The sequence below is a fragment of the Drosophila miranda genome, assembly GCF_003369915.1.
Source record: "Drosophila miranda strain MSH22 chromosome Y unlocalized genomic scaffold, D.miranda_PacBio2.1 Contig_Y1_pilon, whole genome shotgun sequence".
Taxonomy (NCBI): domain Eukaryota; kingdom Metazoa; phylum Arthropoda; class Insecta; order Diptera; family Drosophilidae; genus Drosophila; species Drosophila miranda.
Window position 1 is genome coordinate 38,381,735 of NW_022881603.1, and position 27,534 is coordinate 38,409,268.

Genomic DNA, 27,534 nt, shown 5'->3' on the forward strand with positions numbered 1-27,534 from the left:
CCGAGTCCCAGTTAAAGTTCCGAAGGGCAAAAATTAAAAATTGCTTTTGCACGGATTCAATAACAGCCTGCTGCTCTTTATACTGCGGGCTCCCCACACAAGAACAATACTCCAATATAGGACGTACTAACGAGATGTACAATTGTTTCGTAACGTAGGGGTCGTCAAACTCCTTGGACCAACGCTTGATGAACGCTAAAACACCCTTAGCTTTTTTTACAGTTGCAGCTATATGGGTGTTGAAACACATCTTATGATCAAAAAGGACTCCGAGGTCATTTGAACTCGATATTCGCTCAAGGACATGATTTCCTAGAACATATGAGACAAAATGAGGAGCGCGACGGTAAAATGTCATAAGTTTGCATTTGGAAAGGTTCAGAAAAAGAAGATTAGTTGAACACCACAATAGTAGTTCACTTAGATCAAGTTGAAGGCGTGTGTGCAAATACCAATCAGAGTAAGAAAGACAGATTTTGACATCATCAGCATACATTAGTGTAGTAGAGTATGTTATAACTTGAGGAAGGTCATTCACAAATAAAATAAACAGAAGCGGGCCCAGATGACTTCCCTGTGGCACACCTGAAGTAACATTAACAGTATTTGACAACACGTTAGAAAACAAAACACGTTGAGTACGGTTAGAGAGATAGGACAAAATCGAATCTAGAAGATTCGTTGGGAACCCTAATAAAGAGAGCTTTTGAATAAGCAGAGCATGGTTCACAGAATCGAATGCCTTGCTGAAGTCCGTAAAAACTACATCCGTCTGCAAACCAATTTGAAAACCACGGTGGATTAGGTTAGAAAACTCAAGAAGGTTAGTCGATGTTGAACGATGTCTGAAAAAACCGTGTTGCGACGGAGATATCAAGCTGCAACAAAGATGTTGCAGTTGCCGGGTGACCAGGAACTCAAGAAGCTTCGGGATGGCGGAAAGCTTTGCGATACCACGATAGTTTTCAATGTTTGATCTTGAACCTTTTTTGTGAAGCGGAATGATGTAGGACTCATTCCAAATTACTGGGAGACAAGACTGTGCCAAGGAGAGGTTGAAGAGAAAGGTCAAGGGTTTGCAAAGGGACTGGGCACAGTGTTTTAAGATGCAACTTGGTACCTTATCTGGACCCGCAGAAAACGATATGTCCATAGATGACAAACCTTCAAGAACAACGCTTTCCTCGAAAAAGGGCAGAAAAATACTGTTAGCTTGAGGTAGCTGGTACGGATACGGAGTGGATGCGTTGTAAATATGAGACGAGTACGTTGTTTGGAAAAAGTTAGCGAATAAATTTGCAATACCAACAGCAGAAGCTTCTGTTTTGTTCTGGTAATGAAGGGACGGAGGAAAAACGTTTGACTTGCGCTTAGAATTAACGAACGAATAGAATTTTTTAGGATCACTACGAAAATTACTACTACATTGTGAAAGGTAATGATTATAACACTGACTATTGACGGCAAGGAACAGAGAGCGAGCGGAGGAGTATAGAGCTAAGGCCAACGTGGAGCCCGACTTCTGGTACTTTTTATAGAGCCGGGATTTATTATTTTTTAAGTATGACAAATACTTGGAGAACCAGGGAGGCTTGGACGATACAGGTACAGTGATATCTGGAACAAACGTATTAAGGGCGGAGTAAATAGAACTATAAAACGAGTTAACAGTTGCATCTATGTTCGGTAATGAATAAAGAAACGACCAATCAACACGCGAGAGATGTAGATCTAAATCAATAAAGTTTGTTTTGCGAAAACACTTTATGTGACAAGGAGCCATGGAACTGTCAGCACCTCCAGATTGTGTACACTCCAGTGATATCAACAAAGTTGGATGGTAAGGATCTTCAGGGAGAGATATTGGGCTTGCTCTAGATACAGTAGCAAGAGAACCATCGTTAACAAAAACGAGGTCAAGAAGTCTGTCCCTAATGTTTTTAACGGCATTAATTTGGACAAGGGAAATATCCGTTAGCCCATTGATAAAGTCATTATGGCAATTGGGAAACAACAGGTTAGCGTCATTACAAGGCAGCCAAGAAAGAAATGGGAGGTTAAAGTCCCCCATGACAATAATTCGATCATTGCACCCTAATGTAGAAACAACATTATTAATTGCTGAAAGGTGGTGTAAGTAAAGCTCAGCATCAGACCTGGGAGGAATGTAAGAGCAGGTTAAATAGAAAAATGCGGAGCCAACACGAACTTTGACTGCAACAAATTCAATTCCATGAATGTTATTGAATGGGAATAACTCAGATGAGAAAACAGATTTAACTGCAATCAGAACCCCACCTGCAAAAGATGGGCGGTCCATTCTATAAATAGTGTAACTATCAATGAAAATTTCGTGATCATTGACAGAGGAGTTAAGCCAGGTTTCGGTAAACGCGATGGCATCGAAATCAAAGGACGCGCTATTAGTATGAATTTGACGCAACTTTCCCAGCAAACTGCGAACGTTCTGATAGTGCATGGAAAAATAGTACATCAGTTTTTTGGAGCATGTTCGGTAATTCTTGGATTCGAGTTCGAATCTTTGAGAAGGAACTCATGCACAATTGTATGCTCAGGCCATATTGACGGTTCTAGAGAACAGGATAGTAAAGAATCAGGGAGAAGAATTTTAAATGATGATATGTTGCGCTTATGTTTAAATGAAAATTTAGTCACAACTATATCAACAGGCGAAGTGTTAAGTTTAGTGGCAAGATGTTGTTTAACATCCTCCGTTGTAGCCTCAGGAATAAGACGAGAAACAAATATTGCTTTCCGAGGGACCACTGCTTTAAGTTGAAGTCCCGAGCGAGATCGAGATGGTGGAGCCACACCTAAAAGAGATCTCGGTACAAGGGCAGAGGAATTGGCAGCAATGGCTGTAGCAGGAATTGGAGTAGGAATTGCAGCAGGAATTGGAGCAGGAATTGGAGCAGGAATTGGCAAGACGTCGTCAGCAACCAGCACACCCGCACTAGGAGCACTCACCGCGTCAGAAGTGACGGCCACAGAAACTGCAGGGATGGGATTGATGCTGTTGGGGAGTTGGGTGCTCGAAGGAAGCACATTGCTCGGTGTAAAGAACTCCGGAGCCACCGTTGGCGGATTTACAGACAACGGCGTGGCATGCCTACACGGAAATGCTTCCGATGGATGAAGGTGGGAGGCAGGCGTACCAATCGGATTAGGTTGCAAGAGATTGGTATCATTATGCGGAATTTTCCGTCTAGGCGATTCGCTCAAGAGTTTGAGCCCAAGAAACTGTGATTCAAGGGCAAGAAATTTCTCGTTGAGAGCCACAAATTGTTTCCGGACATCCAGAAACCCAGTTCGAGTCTGTCTCATAAATGTGCGCATTTCGGCCTCAATCTCCCGACAAGCCAGACATGACCAAGACAGGCCCATGCGTTTCGAGATCAGATCATTCAGCCGGCCAAAATTTCCACCACCAGCACATTTTATGTGGGCAAAATTGTCGCACAGCCAGCAGCTAAGAAATGAATCACCAATGATAACACCACCGAATTCACATTTCTTTGCACTACAAACGATTGCCATTATTGACAGCAGTAGAATCACTGTGCACGAATAATAAGAGAACGGAGTGAGATCGCAGGTAAAGTAGGAGAGCAGACAGCAGAGCGAGCCAGACAATCAGCTGCAGCGGCAATAATTCAAAGCAGATGATCCAACGAAGTGCAGAAAACGAGCAGTAAACTCACCAAAGCAGAGACACAAAAGAAAAGTCCACAGAGAGGGAGAGTGTAGGCAATCCAGAGAGAGTGAGAGCAACAATGCGAGAAGCCCGCGTATGCTCACGAGAGAGTGTGGGCGATGCAAACGCTGATCCACGAGAACAGTGCACACCGAAGAAGCGATAACGAAAAGCAGACTGGGCAAAAAACAATAACAAATTGCCTGCACGAGTCCGATGTGTTACGTTGCAATATTGAATTTATATTAAACACTTGTTTACAAACAAAACACTGGTGGTTAACACAAAGTAGAATCAAATTAAAGAGATGCGATAATAAATCAAAACAAATACACAACAATGTTATATGATATTTAGGCAAAGGGCGGAGAATGCGGGAGCAAGAAAAAATATCATAAGAATATTCTCAGAATGTGCCTTGTCTTGGTTACTTTACTGCTCATTTATTCTTGCCATTTGCCTTTTCAATTGCCTCAGAGAGTATCGTAGAATCTTAGAACGTGGTCCTTGCTGTAGCTGAGTGCCATTGAGTGGAAATTGCCTGTCCAGTATTTGCGTTTTAGAAAACATTCAAACATTAACAAAATCAATAAGCTTGAAAGTCTGGGCTCCTCTCAGGAGACCCGACTGTGAGAGAGAGCCACTACAAGTTAACCGTAGCCAAACAGTGTGGCCAAACCTCTCCCGAGCACCACCTGAAAATACCTGATTTTGATGACTCTGTGTGACGAAGGATTCTACAAAGTTGAATAAACAGTTAAAATTATAGAAAACTTCAAATTTTGCTTGATACAATTCTCTTTTCAATTTTCTATTCAAGATTTAGGGGTATACTGCATATTTGAAATATGAGGATGGCATCTAGTTACTCAACCTGGTCTTCAACCTAATTTTTGTCGTGCAATGTACTAAATCTCTGCCGCACAGTGTTAAAGAAGCCCGCTTATATTTATTAATGGGATAATCTTTTTATACCCGATACTCAAAATGAGTATTGGGGTATATTAGATTTGTGGTAAAAGTGGATGTGTGTAACGTCCAGAAGGAATCGTTTCCGACACCATAAAGTATATATATTCTTGATCAGCATCAATAGCCGAGTCGATTGAGCCCTGTCTGTCTGTCCGTCTGTCCGTCCGTCCGTCCGTCCGTCCGTCCGTCCGTCTGTCCGTCCGTCCGTCCGTCCGTCCGTCCGTCCGTCCGTCCGTCCCCTCCAGCGCCTAGTGCTCAAAGACTATAAGAGCTAGAGGAACAATGTTTTGGATCCAGACTTCTGTGATATGTCACTGCTACAAAAATATTTCAAAACTTCGCCCCGCCCACTTCCCCCACAAATCTGTGGCATCCACATTTTTAAAGATACGATAAAACCAAAAACGCAGAATCGGTGACGATGACCATATCTTCTACAGTGCAAAACCAGATCGTATAATGATTATAGCCAGAATCAAGAAAACAATTTCATTCTTTCTCTCTCTAACACACAGGTTTCATGGTCGGTTTTGTCAATTGCAAAATATGAGTTCAAGGATCTCAGAACCTATAAGAGCCAGAGCAACCAAATTTGGTATCCACACTCCTGTGATATCGGACCTTGACCGTTTCGTGTCCAAATTTCGCCACACCCCCTTCCGCCCCGGCAAAGGACGAAAATCTGGGGCATCCACAAATCTCAGAGACTATTAAAGCTAGAGTAACCAAATTTGGTATCCGCACTTCTGTTAGATCTCACTACAAAACGTATATCTCAGAATTTCGCCCCACCCCCTTCCGCCCCCACAAAAAACGAAAATCTGTTGCATCCACAATATTGCACATTCGAGAAAACTAAAAACGCAGAATCATAGATAATGACCATATCTATCAGACTGCTGAATCTGGATCAGATCAGATCATTTGTATAGCCAAAAGGATCAAATCAATTTTCAGTGGCTACGCAGCGCCCGACGTCACGCTCAGACTGATTTTCTGTCTCTCTCGCACGCACTCTTTGTCGTGTGGTTCAATATTAGCGGCGTCTGCCGCAGGAGAGCCATACTGACTTAGTATCGGGTATAACTGTAGAGTTGCGGTGTCCGCAGCAACTCACAACGTTCCACCTCGTTTAGTTTGGCTACAATTTTTAATTCAGGACACTCGCAGTTCTCTTTTGTAGAAAGATAATTTCTTTCACTCATGTGTGTCTGCTAATGTGCCACTCGTTTTGCTCTGATTATTTTCCTTTACCGTTTCCGCAGTCTAAAGCGAACAAAAAGCTATAGTACGAGAGAATTAAATGAAATGAAATCGAATCGAAATAGTCTGGCTAATTGTTATGCAAGGGGCCAAAATGAGGCAATAAAAATCGGGAATGCCAATAAACTTTCCCTCTCCTTTGGTTTTTCGCAGGGGATGGCAGAATGGTTGATTTGCTCGCCTCGCCTTTGCATGACGCAGTCAAACGACACTTTGATTTAGTGCAACAACAAGAATAACAATGTCGAGTACACAAAGCTGTAGCAAAAATGGCCAAAATGGCAGTGACACAGCAGCGAGTGCCAGGCATAATAAAATAAAACAAAAGCTAATGGCCAAACAGAGCGAAACCGATATGCAGGCGGCAATTTTATGGCTGGCATAAAAGTCCCATTCCCACAGCCACAGCCACATCCTCCTCCTATCAATATCTCAATCTGTATCTTTGGCCCCCATCTATATCTGTGGCGGATGCGGATGCCATCTGAATGTGAATGTGCAGCCTGCCTCAAGGCGGCATATAGTGCGTGTGCGAGGAAGAATTTATCGCCCTGCCACAGCTCTTCATACATAGTTGCGACAGCGGGACTTGTTGCTACAACAGATCCGCAACTTGTGCCACCTAATGCCGCATCAATATGCAAAGCCGAACAAGTTTCGGGCACAAGTAGCGTAGCACAGTCAAAGCGCCCTGCTAAGCCGCTTAAAACACAAAGAACACGAAAAACACTTTAAGTTCATTTAACTTTTGCAATCAGTAGGAAGGCAGAGCCAGCCATCCACAGGCAGAAGACGAGACAAGGCCATGGGGATGCCAGGGCAATTTATGATTTATTAACAAGAGGCAAAACTCAATTTTTGCCCCGAGACCAGATCTATCCCTATCTGTTAAGTCAGCTAAAAGGATTTCTTAAACTTGAATGCTTCTAATTATTGAGAATTATCTCGAAAGGTGCGCATTTCGATTGGCGATTTGACTACGAAAATGAAAGCATTTTCCCAGTTCCCCCAGAATTTATTTCATTATGATTTATAACTCTGAAGAAGAGGTGGAGGTGTCTCTTCCCCATACTGACACTCCCACAGCCCATCCCTCACCAGACAGGACTGGCCATCAACAATTATCTGAGCAAGTGAGCGTGTAATGGGCCCAGGACCAGTTTTTTTCCTTTTTCTCATGCTATTTCTCTAGGCTGCTTGCAGTTGTTGTCCCGCCTTCGTGTCCTGTCCTGTACTGTCCTTTCCTATGTCCTGTCCTGTATTGAAGCTGACCAGATGATTTATGATTGGTTGGCTTGACTGGGCAGGAACAGGAGCAAGGAGTTTAATTTCAATAAATGCCCTGTTTTTTCTGGGAATTAAATTTTAATAATCTCGTCTCGGAGCTAAATAACGCCGGACAGAGGGAGTTATTTATGAAGTGACGCTCTAAATTGATTTAAAACAATAAATTCCAACAGATTTCCCTATGATATATTTATGCAACTTAATGCTAATGCGAATTTATTGGTCAATGCGGGAGCAATGCTGCCTTAAAGGAAAGTCCAGATTTCACAGAGAAAAGCAGGAAGAGAAAGAGAGAGTGCGCTGGAGAGAGCGGGCAAATTTGTCCCCAATCACTCGCGCGCAACACACAGATACTCGCAGTGAGAGAAAAGCCAACTAAAGTCAACCACAAATCCCTGCACAGTGAGGCAAGTGTCAAAATATCATAAAATAATTAATTATATTAGTAATCCACTCTTTTTACATGACTGTGAACCACTGTGTCTTGGATGCTGGCCATTGTCATGACCGGCTTGCATTCGGAATAATACTTGGGCCACACTTATACGCATATGCATCCATTCACCTGAACATCCATTCATTGATAGTTACACTATTTATAGAATGGACCGCCCATCTTTTGCAGGTTGGGTTCTGATTGCAGTTAAATCTGTTTTCTCATCTGAGTTATTCCCATTCAATAACATTCATGGAATTGAATTCGTTGCAGTCAAAGTTCGTGTTGGCTCCGCATTTTTCTATTTAACCTGCTCTTACATTCCTCCCAGGTCTGATGCTGAGCTTTACTTACACCACCTCTCAGCAATTAATACTGTTGTTTCTGCATTAGGGTGCAATGATCGAATTATTGTCATGGGGGACTTTAACCTCCCATTTCTTTCTTGGCTGCCTTGTGATGACGCTAACCTGTTGTTTCCCAATTGCCATAATGACTTTATCAATGGGCTAACGGATATTTCCCTTGTCCAAATTAATGCCGTTAAAAACACTAGGGACAGACTTCTTGACCTCGTTTTTGTTAACGATGGTTCTCTTGCTACGGTATCTAGAGCAAGACCAATATCTCTCCCTGAAGATCCTTACCATCCAACTTTGTTGATATCACTGGAGTGTACACAATCTGGAGGTGCTGACAGTTCCATGGCTCCTTGTCACATAAAGTGTTTTCGCAAAATAAACTTTATCGACTTAGATCTACATCTCTCGCGTGTTGATTGGTCGTTTCTTTATTCATTACCGAACATAGATGCAACTGTTAACTCGTTTTATAGTTCTATTTACTCCGCCCTTAATACGTTTGTTCCAGATATCACTGTACCTGTATCGTCCAAGCCTCCCTGGTTCTCCAAGTATTTGTCATACTTAAAAAATAATAAATCCCGGCTCTATAAAAAGTACCAGAAGTCGGGCTCCACGTTGGCCTTATCTCTATACTCCTCCGCTCGCTCTCTGTTCCTTGCCGTCAATAGTCAGTGTTATAATCATTACCTTTCACAATGTAGTAGTAACTTTCGTAGTGATCCTAAAAAATTCTATTCGTTCGTTAACTCTAAGCTCAAGTCAAACGTTTTTCCTCCGTCCCTTCATTACCAGAAAAAAACAGAAGCTTCTGCTGTTGGTATTGCAAATTTATTCGCTAACTTTTTCCAAACAACGTACTCGTCTCATATTTACTACGCATCCACTCCGTATCCGTACCAGCTACCTCAAGCTAACAGCATTTTTCTGCCCTTTTTCGAGGAAATCGTTGTTCTGGAAGGTTTGTCATCTATGGACATATCGTTTTCTGCGGGTCCAGATAAGGTACCAAGTTGCATCTTAAAACACTGTGCCCAGTCCCTTTGCAAACCCTTGACCTTTCTCTTCAACCTCTTCTTGGAACAGTCTTGTCTCCCAGTAATTTGGTTCAAGATCAAACATTGAAAACTATCGTGGTATCGCAAAGCTTTCCGCCATCCCGAAGCTTCTTGAGTTCCTGATAACCCGGCAACTGCAACATCTTTGTTGCAGCTTGATATCTCCGTCGCAACACGGTTTTTTCAGACATCGTTCAACATCGACTAACCTTCTTGAGTTTTCTAACCTAATCCACCGTGGTTTTCAAATTGGTTTGCAGACGGATGTAGTTTTTACGGACTTCAGCAAGGCATTCGATTCTGTGAACCATGCTCTGCTTATTCACAAGCTCTCTTTATTAAGGTTCCCAACGAATCTTCTAGATTGGATTTTGTCCTATCTCTCTAACCGTACTCAACGTGTTTTTTTTTCTAACGTGTTGTCAAATACTGTTAATGTTACTTCAGGTGTGCCACAGGGAAGTCATCTGGGCCCGCTTCTGTTTATTTTATTTGTGAATGACCTTCCTCAAGTTATAACATACTCTACTACACTAATGTATGCTGATGATGTCAAAATCTGTCTTTCTTACTCTGATTGGTATTTGCACACACGCCTTCAACTTGATCTAAGTGAACTACTATTGTGGTGTTCAACTAATCTTCTTTTTCTAAACCTTTCCAAATGCAAACTTATGACGTTTTACCGTCGCGCTCCTCATTTTGTCCCATATGTTCTAGGAAATCATGTCCTTGAGCGAATTTCGAGTTCAAATGACCTCGGAGTCGTTTTTGATCATAAGATGTGTTTTAACACCCATATAGCTGCAACTGTAAATAAAGCTAAGGGTGTTTTAGCGTTCATCAAGCGTTGGTCCAAGGAGTTTGACGACCCGTACGTTACGAAACAACTGTACATCTCGTTAGTACGTCCTATATTGGAGTATTGTTCTTGTGTGTGGAGCCCGCAGTATAAAGAGCAGCAGGCTGTTATTGAATCCGTGCAAAAGCAATTTTTAATTTTTGCCCTTCGGAACTTTAACTGGGACTCGGGTAGAATCTTGCCACCCTACCGGTCTAGGCTAAATCTTATTGATCTGCCGTCGTTGCACCATCGCAGAATATGCAATGGCGTAATGTTCGTGCACAAGCTCCTTCTTGGGACTGTTGACTCCCAAACTCTTTTGGGTCAGATTGACTTGGCCGTTCCATCTAGACCTACCCGTACTTTTAGGCCTATCCGTCTACCCATATGTAGGTCTAATTATGCTGATCATGAACCTTTTAGGGTTTTATGCCATAATTATAACTCCCTCTGTCAAACCTCTATCCCCTGAACTGTCTCTTAAACTAATCATTTAAATTTAGCTAACTTTTAACTTATCATTTTCCGCCTTTAGTAACTAAGTACCATTATTAACAGATAATTTGTTAACTTAATAAATAAATAATAATATATGCGTCCTTGTATGTGTATGTATGAGTGAAGCCCTAAAATTCAAACAAAAGAAAGGAAAAGAATATAAAACAGAGAAAAGTTTGATGCGCTCCGAATTTGACAAATGCCTGACAAATCCTGTCAGCATCCAGCAGGCCTAATGAAAGCCAGTTGCTGCTTAGCCATCTTTCAAGATATCAGCACAAACAAAACAAAGCGGAATCTCGGTCCCAGGTCCCAGCTCCCAGCTCACTGAATTCCGACCAACTGTCACTGAGACTGGGGCGGAGTTGCGCGACGGAAAATCTACGGCACGTGATTCCGCTCATCTGCGGTGCCGCCCCGATTCTGTTTCAATTTGGACTTTGCTTTATGCCTTTCTCCCATAATTCTCTCCCAATGTACACATATTTATTATTATTTTTTCACACACGTGTGCGCAAAAAGTTCCCGTTAATAACGATTAAATGCGCCTGGCGACTGAGGCGGCTTTTGTGTATTCCCAGTAGGTAGACGGCCAACACATTAGATGGTCCTTCGTGGTGCCACGAGTGTGGGCACTGGCCAGCATAAGCCCGAATGTCATTCGAAGTGAAAGTTTGTCCAGCCTCGAAAAGTGTGCTACAAAAATTTGTTCGCTCCTGCCTGGACTTCTGCTACCTGCCGCAGAGTGTGGCTTTTGGTTTAGGACCAGCTCTCCGAAAACTGGGGCAAACTTTCACTCTTGCCATAGGCTGACATTTAAAATGCCTCTCAGCTGTGATTTGTGTCAAACTGTCGATACTGGCCAGCTCGCCGTCAAGTAAATCAAAGTCATCTTCCTTCTCCGGCACACTTGGTACTCCCCTCTTTGGCGCTGCTATTGCTCCCTGCCTGACTTCCGTCATTTTTCATCTTTGCCAGGAGCCAGTAGCCAGAAGAGAGCCGTAGATGGGCGAGGAAGCGGATACCCAAAGCGAACGTGATTATTGATTGGTTCTCACCTAAATTCATGCTCTCGCCTCGCATCGAGTCGCAACATTTATCTAACTCCGAGTATAGCCAAAAATCAAGAGCTTGTTAGTGTGTGGCCAAAGCAGAGGAGGAAAAAAGGGACGCTGGATGTGAGGTTGTGTGGTTGGCCAGAGCGGTAGATAGATACTCGTAGATACCCAGCGGTGCAGAGATCGATGGGGGAAAAAGTAGCCATGCAGTGCAAAAGTTTGACGTTTATGTGACATTTGAAATCAATTTGCATAACAATTGGATTTTCCCATTGTCGATATCTACGTTTAATAGTTATTGCTTGCTCGATGTTGTCGTTATGGTTGAAATTGTTGCTATTTTATACATTTGCTGTCGCTGCTGATAGGCAATCGTTGCGCTTACATGTCAATTAGCAGTTTAGTGCGTGCAACATTGTCATCGTGGGTATTTGTGTTCATCTATACATCTGAATGTTGCTTATTTAATTGGCTGCCGCAAAGTGGGGACAACAACCACAGAGAGGGCCCCAAATGAAACAGACACCCCACGAATATTCGCCAACTTGAAGCATTTCTACGCATCCAAATTGATAACACACAAAAATATGATTTAATCCGTTGCACAAAATGATTTCCAATCGATATTCATCCTAAGCATTTAATAAATATCTAAATGCGAAAGGAATTTTAACATTGGACGTGGACATGGCTATTAAATTCGTTGATTTAATGATTGTGGCAGGATGGAAGGAAGGAAGGCAGAATTAGGATTCTCTTCACTCACTTTATGGATTCCTACCCATTTTGAAGAATGCTCCTAGTTCCAGTTAGCTTCTGTTAGTTACATTACGATTGCCAACTGCAGTATTTGGCCCAGGCCTGGTCCTGGGGCTGGCTTTGGTTGTGGCTTCGGACAGGGCAAACATCAACAAGGCACATACGGTAATTTGCCAAGTGAGTAGATGGGAAGGACTCTGCTGCTGCGGCTGCAGCTGTTACCCATGCAACTGGCCAGATTTATGCCGTCTAGCCGCATTCTGACGCAGAAAGTCTGTCTGGGAAGCAGGGGAATGGTAAATGGGAAATGGACATCGGACAGGACAGTGTCGAACAGTTGTTAATTACGCATTTTCCAGCTTATACCAATGTTTCAGCTCCAGGTCCAGATTTGGGAGCAGGTAATTCCCCGATAAGTAAATGCCTTGACGCTGTAAGGGTTCAAGCCGCATGTCTCCTGTATTCACTGGGTGCTTAGCAGGCGTTTGCTTTGGCTTTTAATGAAATCTGCCCCAAGTCCTTATTTCCTGGAATCAAGTAGCTCTGGCTCTGGCTGGGCCAAGGGAAGTTTTGCTTCTGCGGCTTAGGCATGAAGAACCCCAAATGAAATGCCGGAAGTAATATTTTTCATATCAGCATATGTTGTGGTCCAACAGGAGCAGATAAACACCACCATATGCGCATATATGTGGGTGAATAGAGCCATTCTTTGTGGTACTCTCCGCTGGCACAAGCCAAGTGGCTGCTAACTTGGCTCAGTTTTGCTATTGCTGTTGCTGTTGGTGCTGATGCAGGAAATGTCTGGGCCGGCCCCCGTTTGCTTACTGGTCCCGCGTTCTCCGCTCTCTTGGCCAAAACAGGGCCCGGAATGTGCATATGGAGATGCAGGGTCACAAAGATATGGCTTATAATATATATGTGTTTAATATTTAGTGGCAGCTGCTGCGAAGTTTGGGGCGTACGCTGCGTTTGGTTTTGCTCAATTGTCTGTGGTTCAGGAAGGATGAAATTACACTCGGAACAATGCCTCTATGTTTGGGCATAGCACGGTAAGCAATGTATTCTTTTAGTCTCACAAAATATGATGGGGAAGTGGAAAAATAGTGATGCCATTTTAATTATTCCTCCAGTTCTTGAGTATTTTCTTTCAGTGTAAAGCGCAGGACAACCGCTTTTGCTAGTAGCACACAGGAAGTTGCCTTCGTATGCATTAGATTTAAGAAGTTTCCCGCTGGCGAAGTTTTCCATGTATGCCACACATACCGCATGTTGCACATGCACTTAAAAGGTCCACTATTAACCGCGACCGCTGCTCCTGGCCACGTTTAGAGAACTATTTATTAGCAACACAATTAATTAAATCAATCCCCCCCTTGGTGGCTGTATGGTTCTGCCTGAAAGGACTATTTATTTCTGCCCACTTAGCAGAGGGATAATGGATGAGGATAGGAGGATGTAATGGCCTAAGCCACAACAAGCTCCACCTGTAACTGGCCAAAAAAAAATAAATAACGAGGGGGAACGTTGTGAGTTGCTGCGGACACCGCAACTCTACAGTTATACCCGATACTAAGTCAGTATGGCTCTCCTCCGGCAGACGCCGCTAATATTAAACGACACGACAAAGAGTGCGTGCGAGAGAGACAGAAAATCAGGCTGAGCGTGACGTCGGGCGCTGCGTAGCCACTGCAAATTGATTTGTTCCTTTTGGCTATACAAATGATCTGATATGATCCAGATTCAGCAATCTGATAGATATGGTCATTATCTATGATTCTGCGTTTTTAGTTTTCTCGAATCTGCAATATTGTGGATGCAACAGATTTTCGTCATTTGTCGGGGCGCAAGAGGGTGGGGCGAAATTTTGAGATATACGTTTTATAGTAACATCTTAAAGGAGTGTGTGTACCAAATTTGGTTACTCTAGCCTTAATAGTCTCTGAGATTTGTGGATGCCTCAAATTTTCGTCCTTTGCGGGGGCGGAAGGGGGTGTGGCGAAATTTTGACACAGAATGGTCAAGGTCCGATATCACAGGAGTGTGGATACCAAATTTTCCCGCACAGGCACATGCTCGTACATACTCGTAGATATAGATACACATATGTATGTATATACTGTATAGTGGAACCCTTTTTCATGTGGTTTGGTCGTTGGATGCTTAATCTACATAATTTTTGGACCCTTTCACAAGCGGCAGATTCAGCAATCTGATAGATATGGTCATTATCTATGATTCTGCGTTTTTAGTTTTCTCGAATCTGCAATATTGTGGATGCAACAGATTTTCGTCCTTTGTGGGGGCGCAAGACGGTAGCGCGAAACTTAGAGATATACGTTTTATAGTGACATCTTAAAGGAGTGTGTGTACCAAATTTGGTTACTCTAGCCTTAATAGTCTCTGAGATTTGTGGATGCCTCAAATTTTCGTCCTTTGCGGGGCGGAAGGGGGTGTGGCGAAATTTTGACACAAAATGGTCAAGGTCCGATATCACAGGAGTGTGGATACCAAATTTGGTTGCTCTGGCTCTTATAGGTTCTGATATCCTTGAACTCATATTTTGCATTTGGCAAAACCGACCATGAAACCTGTGTGTTAGAGAGAGACAGAGCGAGAAAGAATGAAATTGTTTTCTTGATTCTGGCTATAATAATTATACGATCTGGTTCAGATTTTGCACTCTAAAAGATATAGTCATCTTCTACGATTCTGCGCTCTTAGTTTTCTCGTATCGTCGAAATTGTGGATGCCACAGATTTTCGCCCTTTGTGGGGGCGGAAGTGGGAGGGCAAAGTTTTGAAATATTCTTGTAGCAGTGACATATCACAGAAGTCTGGATCCAAAACATCGTTGCTCTCGCTCTTATAGTCTTTGAGCACTAGGCGCTGAAGGGGACGGACAGACGGACAGACGGACGGACGGACAGACGGACAGACAGACATGGCTCAATCGAATCGGCTATTGATGCTGATCAAGAATATATATACTTTATGGGGTCGGAAACGATTCCTTCTGGACGTTACACACATCCACTTTACCACAAATCTAATATACCCCAATACTCATTTTGAGTATCGGGTATAAAAATAAACACAAAATGCGCAAAAATAATATCTATCCCGCACAGGCACATGCTCGTACATACTCGTAGATATAGATACACATATGTATGTATATACTGTATAGTGGAACCCTTTTTCATGTGGTTTGGTCGTTGGATGCTTAATCTACATAATTTTTGGCCCCTTTCACAAGCGGTTTGATTTACGCACTGTGTACAGTCATTAACAATACTCATTTTGAGTATTGGGTATAAAAAGAGAGGGCCGGCAAATAAAAAACAATTTTTAAGTTGCCCTTTCCTCCAGGCTTTGACCCCTGAACTTGTTTATTTATTTGAGGTGTATAGAAGGGGACTAAGTCTGGGGGCAGCGTAAAGGTCGGCTGGGATGAATAATATACGAGCCCCACCCTATATACACACAAGTGTAGCGGCAAGCGATTAGAGTTTTGGCCATAGTTTATTGCCCCTCCTCTCATCCACAGTTGATGATGGGAGCTTTTTTTCTGGTTTCGTTTCAGGCTGTGTTTTTTGGGGAAACATAAGTGCCATACACAGGGCAGGACAGCCTAGACATCATCCTGAACCCGGCGATTATCCCTTTTAAATAGACTCATAAAACGGTTATTAACTTTGTTGCACGCACACACTCCGAGAGCCACAGAAAAGACATCGGTTGCACAGAGTACACTGTTTTATTTCATTAAAGTCCTTTCTGGACACTGTCCCTCAATTTATTATGTGTTTTTTCCTTTCATAGCTCCCTGGCGGTTTTTTGGAAGTTGGCATTAATAAACGAGAAAAAAGTGGGATTGGCAAGATTGGCAGGAGAGGGGAAGACGATGGGCAGATCGAAGGCTGCAGCGTAGAGGTGCACTCCAGTGCAAAGCTATGCCTCCGTTGTGGGTTTTAGTCAGAGAACACATGTTGCTTAGCGATCTACTCTAAAGAAAGGTTCGATAAATTCTCCCCCACTATCTGTTTGCCCAGAACTATTTTACTAGTTATTTCTGATTTTACAAACTGGCCAAATGCAATTTCACTATTATGCCATTTCTCTGACCCTCGGTTATCTTTCCCTTTTTTCCCTATCCCTCCCCCCTATCTCGTTTTCACTCTCTTCCCGTTTCTCCTTCTACCACTCCCTGTCTTTGAGTTGAAAATCCACACAATAGTAGCAAAACAAGATAAATGAAATTCTGATGCAAATTTGATTCGTTTGTAAATGTTCGACGTTGCACTGCTGCGCCACAGGAGAGGTGGCAGGGATGGGGATGTGGCAGATCCAAACTTCTCTCTCTGTCTGTCTCTCTCTCCCCCTCTATCTCTATCTCTATCTCCCTCTATCTGTTTCTTGCAACTGTTGCAACTGCTGCTCCTGCTGATGCTGTTGCTGGAGCAGTGAATTGGAGATAGCACGGGAGGATAGAAGCAACATGTTGCCGCGTTTCTTGCATCCCACAAGATAACCCACCCCCCCCTCAGTTGACATTTTTAGGCGCGCATGATTAATTATGCAATTTTGAGATCGATGGTATTGATACAACAGTCATGCATGCAATTAGGGGCAGTCGAAGGAACAGTCGGGGAAAATTTTAATGCGGAGTTAGGAACGGAATCAGGGCGAGTCATGCAAAGCCCCGGGCCTGCGTAATAAGTGGGGAAACGTGAGTGGAGCCCAAGACTTGGGACTAGAAATTTGCACGCAACCAAAGGAGCAAAAAGAATGGTATGGTACCGCCAAATGGAGTTTCCTGTTTGCATGCCATTTCCACATCCCCCCCTTCCACCACTCTGCCATCTCCTGCGGACCCAGTCGCAGTCAGAATCGCAGTGATAGTCGCAGACTGTCGGAATCAGCAGGCAAATAGAGCCAGAAATATCGGGGCGCTAATGCTGAACGGCCAATTTGAGGCACGTTTCAGTTATTAACGGGTCTGGGAGTCGGACTGGACCTGGCACTGGCTCTGGGCCTGGGACTGCCACTGCCACTGGAGGTGAAACGGGCTGCTTGTAAAGTGCATGCCACGACCCATTTGGACACTGGCCATGCCGTGCTAACGTGACCAATATGCTTGTCATTGCCATAATAATCAGCTTTTGTCAGCACAGTGGTGGTGCTTCTGTATCAGTCTCCCCCTTTTGGTTATTCGCCTCGTAACACATGAAGGGGAATGGGGAATGGGTCATGAGGCATGGACTATCATGGTGTGGACATGTTGCTTGTCACGGCTTTGTCCTCGCTCGCATGCAAATATTTACTGATCCAATCGCTGGAGATGACACAAAACTTAGGAACTGTTTGCCACACCACTTTCCACCGATTGAGTTCCGTGAAAGCGGGGGAGTCTCGTCTCGCTTAGATAGGGTGAACTCAATTAGGATAGCAGCTATCATAATTAACATCTCCTAAAAGGTTTTCCCCACGCAAATCCTATCAACTTCAGTTCATTTCATGCATCAAAGGATCTTTGGACCATCAGTATTTTGACGTAAAGTCACTTTGCAATTGGTGTGTACTTTGTCCTCCAACTATTGATAAAGGCTCTGACAAAGCGTATGATCATTGAGCATAAGGTAGGTACGGTCTTCAACGAGGAAATGACAGTCGGTAGCGTAGAATTGCACAAAGTCAAGATGTGGAAAAAAATATATAAAATCAATGCAAACTAAGGACAATAAACTTAGGTCTTGTTATACATCCTAGGATTATAGATCTTGTTTAATGTAGCAGAAACATAGAAGGGTATTTAAGAGCTTAACCTTAGTTGCTCTGTTATTTCGATTGAAAATTGAGATACTATTTATTAGCATTTAATATCGAGGGGGAACGGAACGTTGTGAGCTGAGTCAAAAGCCCCTTCAAAAAAAAACGAGGGGGAACGTTGTGAAATGCTGCGGACACCGCAACTCTACATTTATACCCGATACTAAGTCAGTATGGCTCTCCTCCGGCAGACGCCGCTAATATTAAACGACACGACAAAGAGTGCGTGCGAGAGAGACAGAAAATCAGTCTGAGCGTGACGTCGGGCGCTGCGTCGCCACTGCAAATTGATTTGTTCCTATTGGCTATAAAAATGATCTGATCTGATCCAGATTCAGCAATCTGATAGATATGGTCATTATCTATGATTCTGCGTTTTTAGTTTTCTCGAATGTCTCTGAGATTTTGGAATATCCCCAGATTTTCGTCCTTTGCGGGGGCGGAAGGGGGTGTGGCGAAATTTTGAAACAAACTCGTCTCGGTCCGATATATAAGAAGTGTGGATACCAAATTTGGTTGCTCTAGCTTTTGTAGTCTCTGAGATCTAGGCGCTAATGTTTTACTCTAAGCAAAGCCGCCTATGCTACGTGTGTGTAAGAGAGAGACAGGGCGTTTTCTTGATGCTGGCTATAATAATGATACGATCCAATTCAGATTCCGCAGTCTTAAAGATATGGCCATTCTCTACAATTCTACGTTTTTGGTTTTCTCATCTCTTTAAAATTGTGGATGCCACAGATTTTCGTCCTTTGTGGGGGCGGAAGTGGGCGGGGCGAAGTTTTGAAATATTTTTGTAGCAGTGACATATCACAGAAGTCTGGATCCAAAACATCGTTGCTCTAGCTCTTATAGTCTTTGAGCACTAGGCGCTGAAGGGGACGGACAGACGGACAGACGGACGGACGGACAGACAGACAGGGCTCAATCGACTCGGCTATTGATGCTGATCAAGAATATATATAATTTATGGGGTCGGAAACGATTCCTTCTGGACGTTACACACATCAACTTTTACCACAAATCTAATATACCCCAATACTCATTTTGAGTATCGGGTATAAAAACGGCTATAGATGCAGATCAAGAAAACATATATTGAATGGGGCCGGAAACGATTCCTTCTGGGTGTTGTACCAAAATATGTTGTATCAAAAACGAAAGGGCAAGGTGTGAGTTGCTGCGGACACCGCAACTCTACAGTTATACCCGATACTAAGTCAGTATGGCTCTCCTCCGGCAGACGCCGCTAATATTAAACGACACGACAAGGAGTGCGTGCGAGAGAGACAGAAAATCAGTCTGAGCGTGACGTCGGGTGCTGCGTAGCCAGTGCAAATTGATTTGTTCCTTTTGGCTATAAAAATGATCTGATCTGATCCAGATTCAGCAATCTGATATATATGATCATTATCTATGATTCTGCGTTTTTAGTTTTCTCGTATCGTCGAAATTGTGGATGCCACAGATTTTCGCCCTTTGTGGGGGCGGAAGTGGGCGGGGCAACGTTTTGAAATATTCTTGTAGCAGTGACATATCACAGAAGTCTGGATCCAAAACATCGTTGCTCTCGCTCTTATAGTCTTTGAGCACTAGGCGCTGAAGGGGACGGACAGACGGACAGACGGACGGACGGACAGACGGACAGACAGACATGGCTCAATCGACTCGGCTATTGATGCTGATCAAGAATATATATACTTTATGGGGTCGGAAACGATTCCTTTTGGACGTTACACACATCCACTTTTACCACAAATCTAATATACCCCAATACTCATTTTGAGTATCGGGTATAAAAAAATACCCTATACTCTTTGAGTTCTGGGTATAAAAATAGTTTTTAATTGTTTTTTACAAAAATTTGCATCAAATTTCTATGTGGCTATATTTTGGGTTAATTACGCTACGTATACGCCATGGCGGACGCTTGAACAATCAAAGGCTGGGAAAAGTTGAGTTTGATTTTGTACAGCTGTTGAAAAGCCATTGCCAGACAATAATTAGATTTTATAATTTACGTTATTTGATTGCCAGATGCGATTGTTTTACGGCTGAGCCAAGTTTCTGTTCGTTTTTTGTTGGCCAACAAATGGATCAGAGCGAAGGATGGCGGTTGGAGGCTGGCTTAATGAAGTTGTCTCGCTGTAATTAGAAGTAATAATAATTTCCTAGCCTGGGGGAGTCATTATGAATTTGGATTGCGGCCAAGGAAATGCCATTAATCAAATTAGCGAGCGCATAACTTCTTATGATTATTCTGCGTGATAAGCGCATCTTACAGGGACTCTACTCTCTACCATTATTCCGATGGAAAAACTTGCCCGAGAAAAGCCCCGAGAGAAGCGAGTATGAGCGACGACAGCGCGACAGCGCGACATCGACAGCGTCCTGGCCATTTGCTTCTTGCTTATTGTTTAATTCTATTTATTTTTTAATAAACAATTTTCATAATGAAATGTCTGCCTAAGGGAGCGAACAAGCGAAAGGGAGAGGATAACCAGAGAGGAACAGAGCGACAAAGCGACAGGGCGAAAGAGGGGTAGACAAGCCAGAGCCGCAAAATTAATTACGATAAACCATCCAAGGGAACAGTCGTGCGTCGGAAGGGACGAGTGGAGGAAGTCACCGAGTCTTGTAATGAGTACACATCAAGTTAATAGTAATTAAAAAATTGTATAATAATGAAAGGCAGCTGTTGTTTAGGTAGGAGGGAGGGCTCTCCTTTCCCCCTCCTACCAACCGACTTGGCTTTACTCACAGGGCCCGTAATCAGCCTTTGCTTAATTACGCCAAATTATCGCTCTATTGTTGGGCTTACATCCCTTACATGCCGTGTGGCACTTGAATCTTTGCCATTTGCAAGTGCCAATAAAATTTCATGCCACCTGCCACATGGGTGGATCCCCTGGATTCAGACCGGCCCCTCTTTGACTTCAGATGCTTCCGGTAATTTCCTATAGATCAGTGCTGACCAAAATAATGACTAAAATATATTGAGCATTTCAAATGCAACGGAAAACACCCTCCTGAGTTCAGATTTTTGAATACGCAGTAGTCATAAGATGATGATGGAAAATCAGCACACGAAACACCAGAAACCACCTAAGCCCCTTAGAACCCGACAGTGTAGTATGGGTGTCTCCGCATCATACTTATACAAAGAAGCATTCGCATGGGAATTCTCACACAGAGGCAGACAAGTGATGAGCAACATCTAAAGATGATTTACCTGAATCAGCAGACTGGGTATCAGAAACCCGGTAAGAAGGATCCATATGCAGATCATCCTCTTTTTAAGAAATATCCACGTACTATTTATCAAATCTAAAGAAAACGAGGGGGAACGTTGTGAGTTGCTGCGGACACCGCAACTCTACATTTATGTAGGAAACGAAGGAAAGAGAGAGACACGAAGCGGTCGTGTTTTCGTCGTGTCGTCGGGATAGAGCAGTAATCGGCTCTGAGAGAGCCGATAGCAAGAGAGAGAGATCAGTCAGTTGTCAGTTCAGCCACGCATCAGACGTACACGCATATAATTATTCACAAACATACTTGTAAAACTTGGAGCTGTTATAATTTTAAGTCCAACATACTTATCAAATAAATGTTACTCGTTGCCATCAAGCAACTTAAACTACTACAAATTGGGGGCTCGTCCGAAAATAAGCCCAAGACAACAACATTTGCAAGTGAGATTTGTGGGTGTATTTGGAAATTTTGGCGAACACGAGGCTAGAGCTACAAGGAGACAAGCGGCACAGAGACGACAATCTGAGCGCGTTCGTTCCAAAGAGAGCAGAAGCGACAAAACTACGGCAGACGGCAGCAAACACAGCAAGAATCAAAACCTTCGTTGTTGTTGTTGTGCATTGCGTCTGAGAGGCTAGAGCTACAAGGAGACAAGCGGCACAGAGACGACAATCTGAGCGCGTTCGTTCCAAAGAGAGCAGAAGCGACAAAACGACGGCAGACGGCAGCAAACACAGCAAGAATCAAAACCTTCGTTGTTGTTGTTGTGCATTGCGTCTGAGAGGCTAGAGCTACAAGGAGACAAGCGGCACAGAGACGACAATCTGAGCGCGTTCGTTCCAAAGAGAGCAGAAGCGACAAAACGACGGCAGCAAACAGCAAGAATCAAAGAACATTGATTGTTGTTGTGTTGCACTGCGTCGGACGGAGACTACAACTACAAGAAGAGACAAGCAGCAGGGAGACGACCATTTTGTAACAGCAGAAGCAGCGACGATTCGGGAAGCGACAACGAGTTAACGGCGAACAGCGAGAGCAAGGCAAGGCAACAAAGAGAGGACGGCAACAGCGACATCGACAGGCAAGCGAGATCTGGATGTGGTGGTGTGTGTGCGTCAAATTTGGAGTCTGGAAAGTTCTGCGCAGAAGCGAGAGTTAACAAGGGTAAACCCATAGTAAGGTGAGCGTTAACAGAGAAGCGATCGTTAACAGTGACGACTTTAAAGGCGTTTTCGAAATCGATGTTAACTGGAAAATTGTTAACAGGCCAGCAGTAATAAGGTTGTTTAAGTTGATTTAATTACATTTTCTTAGATATAAGCTAATATCAATTATTTTGTATTTAAATCGTCACGATGCAAGTTGAAGAGATAATGACACTGAGAGTCGCAGATTTGCGAGAGAAGTTAAGAGAGCTTGCGTTGCAGACGACGGGACGAAAGCGCGATTTGCAATATAGACTATTAATACATCACGGCTTTCCAGTTGAGGATGAAGAAGAGTCAGAGGATGAGTCCGTAGTAACAGCAGAGGATGATACCGTAGCAGTTCAACCAGGTACGCGACAGGCAGAGTATAAATCTTGGTTTACGCTAAAAGACGTGGAAGGTAGTGTGTCACAATTTTCTGGTTCTAATAACCCCGACATCAATCAATGGATAGAGGAATTAGAAGAATGCGCAGCTACTGTTCAATGGAGTCAATTACAATTATTCATTTATGCCAAGCAGTTGTTAGTTGGTGCAGCAAAATCTTTCGTTCGTAGTTTGCGTGATATTCGTAACTGGAATTCGTTGAAGGCAGCTCTGTTGGATGAGTTTAGTGTTAAACTGTCGTCCGTAGAAGTACATAGAATGTTGCAAAAGCGCCAGCAGAAAAAAGGAGAGTCGTTGCATGAGTTTTTGTATGCGTTAATGGAGATAGCCAAGCCAATTAAACTAGATGATGAGAGTTTAATCGAATATTTTGTGGATGGTATACCAGACGCTAGGGCAAGTAAGGCAATGCTGTACCAAGCTAGAAACTTAAAGGAGCTTAAATTTCAGATCGATGTTTACCAGAAAGCTAGAGGCGGATCCAAGCCGATGAGTAAGAATTGGCCGCTGAGTAATAAAAGTGAGAGTTCGGTGAAAGGGTCGATGGCAGAGAATTTTAGGAAATGTTTTAAGTGTGGAGACAAATCGCATTTGAGGAAAGATTGTCCCAAAAATGATTTTTGTTGTTTCAAATGTGGCCAACCAGGACACCGTGCTGCAATCTGTAATGTCAAGGTCGAAACCAGACAAGAAAAGAGATCGAATACGAACATTATTCGAGATAAGGAAGTCGTCAATAAGCCGTCAGGTATTTTCACTCCATCAGGTTTGGAATTAAAGGATATTAAGTACGCGAATTTGGTATTCCAAGGTTTGATTGATACTGGAGCAGATTTGTGTTTAATTCGCAGGAGGGTATTTTTGAAATTTGGAAATCTTGAACTGATCGGCCAGGATAAATGTTTAACAGGTATTGGAGATAGTCAAGTTGTAACTTTTGGTAGCTTTTCGATACCAGTGAAAATCGATGAGATTGGAATGGAGGTAGAATTTCATGTCATTCCAGACGAGGATATTGGTTTTGAAGCCATTTTAGGAAGGACTATTCTGGATCATGTGGACATGCAAGTTTCTAAGACAGGAACAAGATTTGTTCGTAGAGTTTGTGGCGAGGATAAAGATAAGAAACTTGATCAGGTAGCATCGTCCTCATGCGTGGAATTTTTTAATGAATATAAAGGCATTTGCATGTCAAGTATTGACGAAGTTGAGAAGGAGTTTTCAATTGATGTTGGTCATCCCAGTGAAGTACATGCTAGAGAGGTTAGGGGTATGGTAGGAAAGTACCAACCTCAGAGAAATGTAGATGCGCCGATAAAAATGAAAATTGTATTAGTGGATGAGATACCAGTTTTCCAGCATCCGAGACGATTACCGTTGTGTGAACAGGAAATCGTGGACAAGCAAGTGGAAGAGTGGCTGGCTCAGAAGAATATAAAGCCAAGTACATCGGAGTATGCATCACCAGTAGTGTTGGTACCGAAAAAGAACGGTAGCAAGAGACTGTGTTGTGATTACCGAAAGCTGAATGAGAAAATAGTTCGCGATAACTTTCCAATGTCACATATGGATACAGTGTTGGAGAAACTGCAGGGTGCAAAGTATTTCACCACGTTGGATTTAACGAATGGTTTTTTCCATGTGCCTGTAGAAGTCGAGTCTCAAAAATATACGTCTTTTGTGACTCAGAATGGTCAGTTCGAATTTTTATATGTACCATTTGGAATTTCAAATTCTCCAGCGGTGTTTACCAGATTTATAATGGCTGTGTTGAGAGATTTGGTAAAGAATAATGAAGCAGCAGTCTATATGGATGACGTTATTATTTGTAGTCAAGATATAGAAGAGGGTTTGTTAAAGTTGAGAAAAGTATTGAAGATAGCGGAAATGAATGGGCTACGTATAAATTGGAGAAAGTGTCAGCTGTTACGACAAAAGGTTAATTTTCTGGGGTATATAATAGAAAAGAACACGATAAGACCAAGTGATGAGAAGACGAGGGCAGTCGAAAAGTTCCCAGTGCCAGTTGATAAAAAAACAGTGCAGCGTTTCATAGGATTGACTTCTTATTTCCAAAAGTTTATTGAGGGTTATGCTGTTATTGCAAAACCATTGACAGATCTGCTGCGGAAGGATGTTAAATTTGAATTTAAGGAGATACATCAGGTTGCGTTTGAACAACTAAAGGTAGCATTGATTAGTAGACCTGTTTTAGAAATGTACAACCCGAAGTTGGAGACAGAAATCCATACTGATGCATCAAAATGGGGGTATGGAGCCGTGTTACTGCAAAAGAGTTTGGAAGACAGCCAATTCCATCCAGTTCAATATATGAGCCGTAGGACTAAGCCATGTGAAGAGAAATATCCTGCTTATGACCTTGAGGTTCTGGCAATTATCGAAGCTTTAGCGAAATGGCGTGTATACGTTTTGGGTATAAAGTTCAAAATTGTCACAGATTGTAATGCATTTACAATGACGATCAAAAAGAAAGACGTTCCTTTGAGAGTAGCACGTTGGGCCATGTACCTACAAGATTTTAATTATGTTATAGAACATCGCTCAGGAACGAAGATGAGGCACGTTGACGCGTTGAGTCGTGTATCTTGTTTTATGGTGACCGAAAGTATAGCTCATCGTTTGAAAGAAGCTCAGCTAACCGACAATTGGGTTAAGGCCGTTAAAAGTATTGTGGAGGACAAGGAATATGAGGATTATTATATTCAGAATCAGATTTTGTTTAAGGATCCGGATAAGGAGCTCATCGTAGTACCAGCTCAGTTGGAAAATGAGATTATATCAATAGCACATAAGCAAGGACATTTTTCAGTTAAAAAGACACAAGATATCATTGAAAAGTCGTATTATATTCCGAAGTTAAAAGACAAAGTATGGCGCGTAATAAATAGTTGTGTCGAGTGTATCATTGTCAATGAAAAGACAGGAAAACGTGAGGGTTATTTGCAACCAATAGACAAGGGTGATAGGCCGTTACAAACGTATCACATTGATCACGTTGGACCAATGGAAATGACTAAAAAACAGTACAATTATATACTGGTTGTCGTTGATGGATTTTCTAAGTTTGTTTGGTTATATTCTAAACGTAGTACAGGTGTTGAAGAGGTCGTTAAGTGTTTGGAAATTCAGGGGACTAGTTTTGGTAATCCGAACAGAATAGTGACGGATAGGGGTGCAGCGTTTATGTCCAATTTGTTTCGTGAATATTGTGAGAGAGAGAAAATACAGCATTTAATGATTGCCACAGGCGTTCCACGTGGGAATGGTCAAGTCGAAAGGATGCACAAGATAGTGGTGCCTATGTTGTCGAAATTGTGTCAGGGTAATTCCGGTAGTTGGTATAAGCATCTAGGAAAAGTACAGCAAATGATCAACAGTGTTGAGCCGCGAAGTACCAAGGTAACACCTTTCAAGATATTGACTGGGCTAGACATGCGTATAGGAATGGATCCAAAAATAAAAGAAATATTGGAAGAATCACTTATCGAAGAGTTGAACAAGGACCGCGAAAAAATTAGAAAGGAAGTAGTTGAAAACATTGCACGGTTACAGCAGGAAAACAAGAAGAGTTTTGACTTAAAAAGGAAACTAGATAGACAGTATGAGGTTAATGAGCTAGTAGCTATCAAGCGTACTCAGTATGGTACTGGATTAAAGCTAAAAGGAAAGTATCTAGGGCCGTATAAGGTGGTTAGGGTAAAGAATCATGGAAGGTACGAAGTCGAGAAGATTGGGGATACTGAGGGTCCCTATAAGACCTCTACAGTTTCAGAATATATGAAACCTTGGCTAGACCCATCCGAGGCGAATGGTCCGTCAGGACAGCCGAATGTAGGAAACGAAGGAAAGAGAGAGACACGAAGCGGTCGTGTTTTCGTCGTGTCGTCGGGATAGAGCAGTAATCGGCTCTGAGAGAGCCGATAGCAAGAGAGAGAGATCAGTCAGTTGTCAGTTCAGCCACGCATCAGACGTACACGCATATTATTATTCACAAACATACTTGTAAAACTTGGAGCTGTTATAATTTTAAGTCCAACATACTTATCAAATAAATGTTACTCGTTGCCATCAAGCAACTTAAACTACTACATTTATACCCGATACTTAGTCAGTATGGCTCTCCTCCGGCAGACGCCGCTAATATTGTACGACACGACAAAGAGTGCGTGCGAGAGAGACAGAAAATCAGTCTGAGCGTGACGTCGGGCGCTGCGTAACAACTGCAAATTGATTTGTTCCTATTGGGTATAAAAATGATCCGATCTGATCCAGATTCAGGAATCTGATAGATATGGTCATTATCTATGATTCTGCGTTTTTAGTTTTTCCGTATCTTCAATATTGTGGATGCAACAGATTTTCGTCCTTTGTGTGGGCGGAAGGGGGTGGGGCGAAATTTTGAGATATACGTTTTATAGTGAGATCTAACAGGAAAGCGGATACCAAATTTGGTTACTCTAGCGTTAATAGTCTCTGAGATTTGTGAACATCCCCAGATTTTCGTCTTTTGCGGGGGCGGAAGGGGGTGTGGCGAAATTTTGAAACAAACTCGTCTCGGTCCGATATGTTAGGAGTGTGGATACCAAATT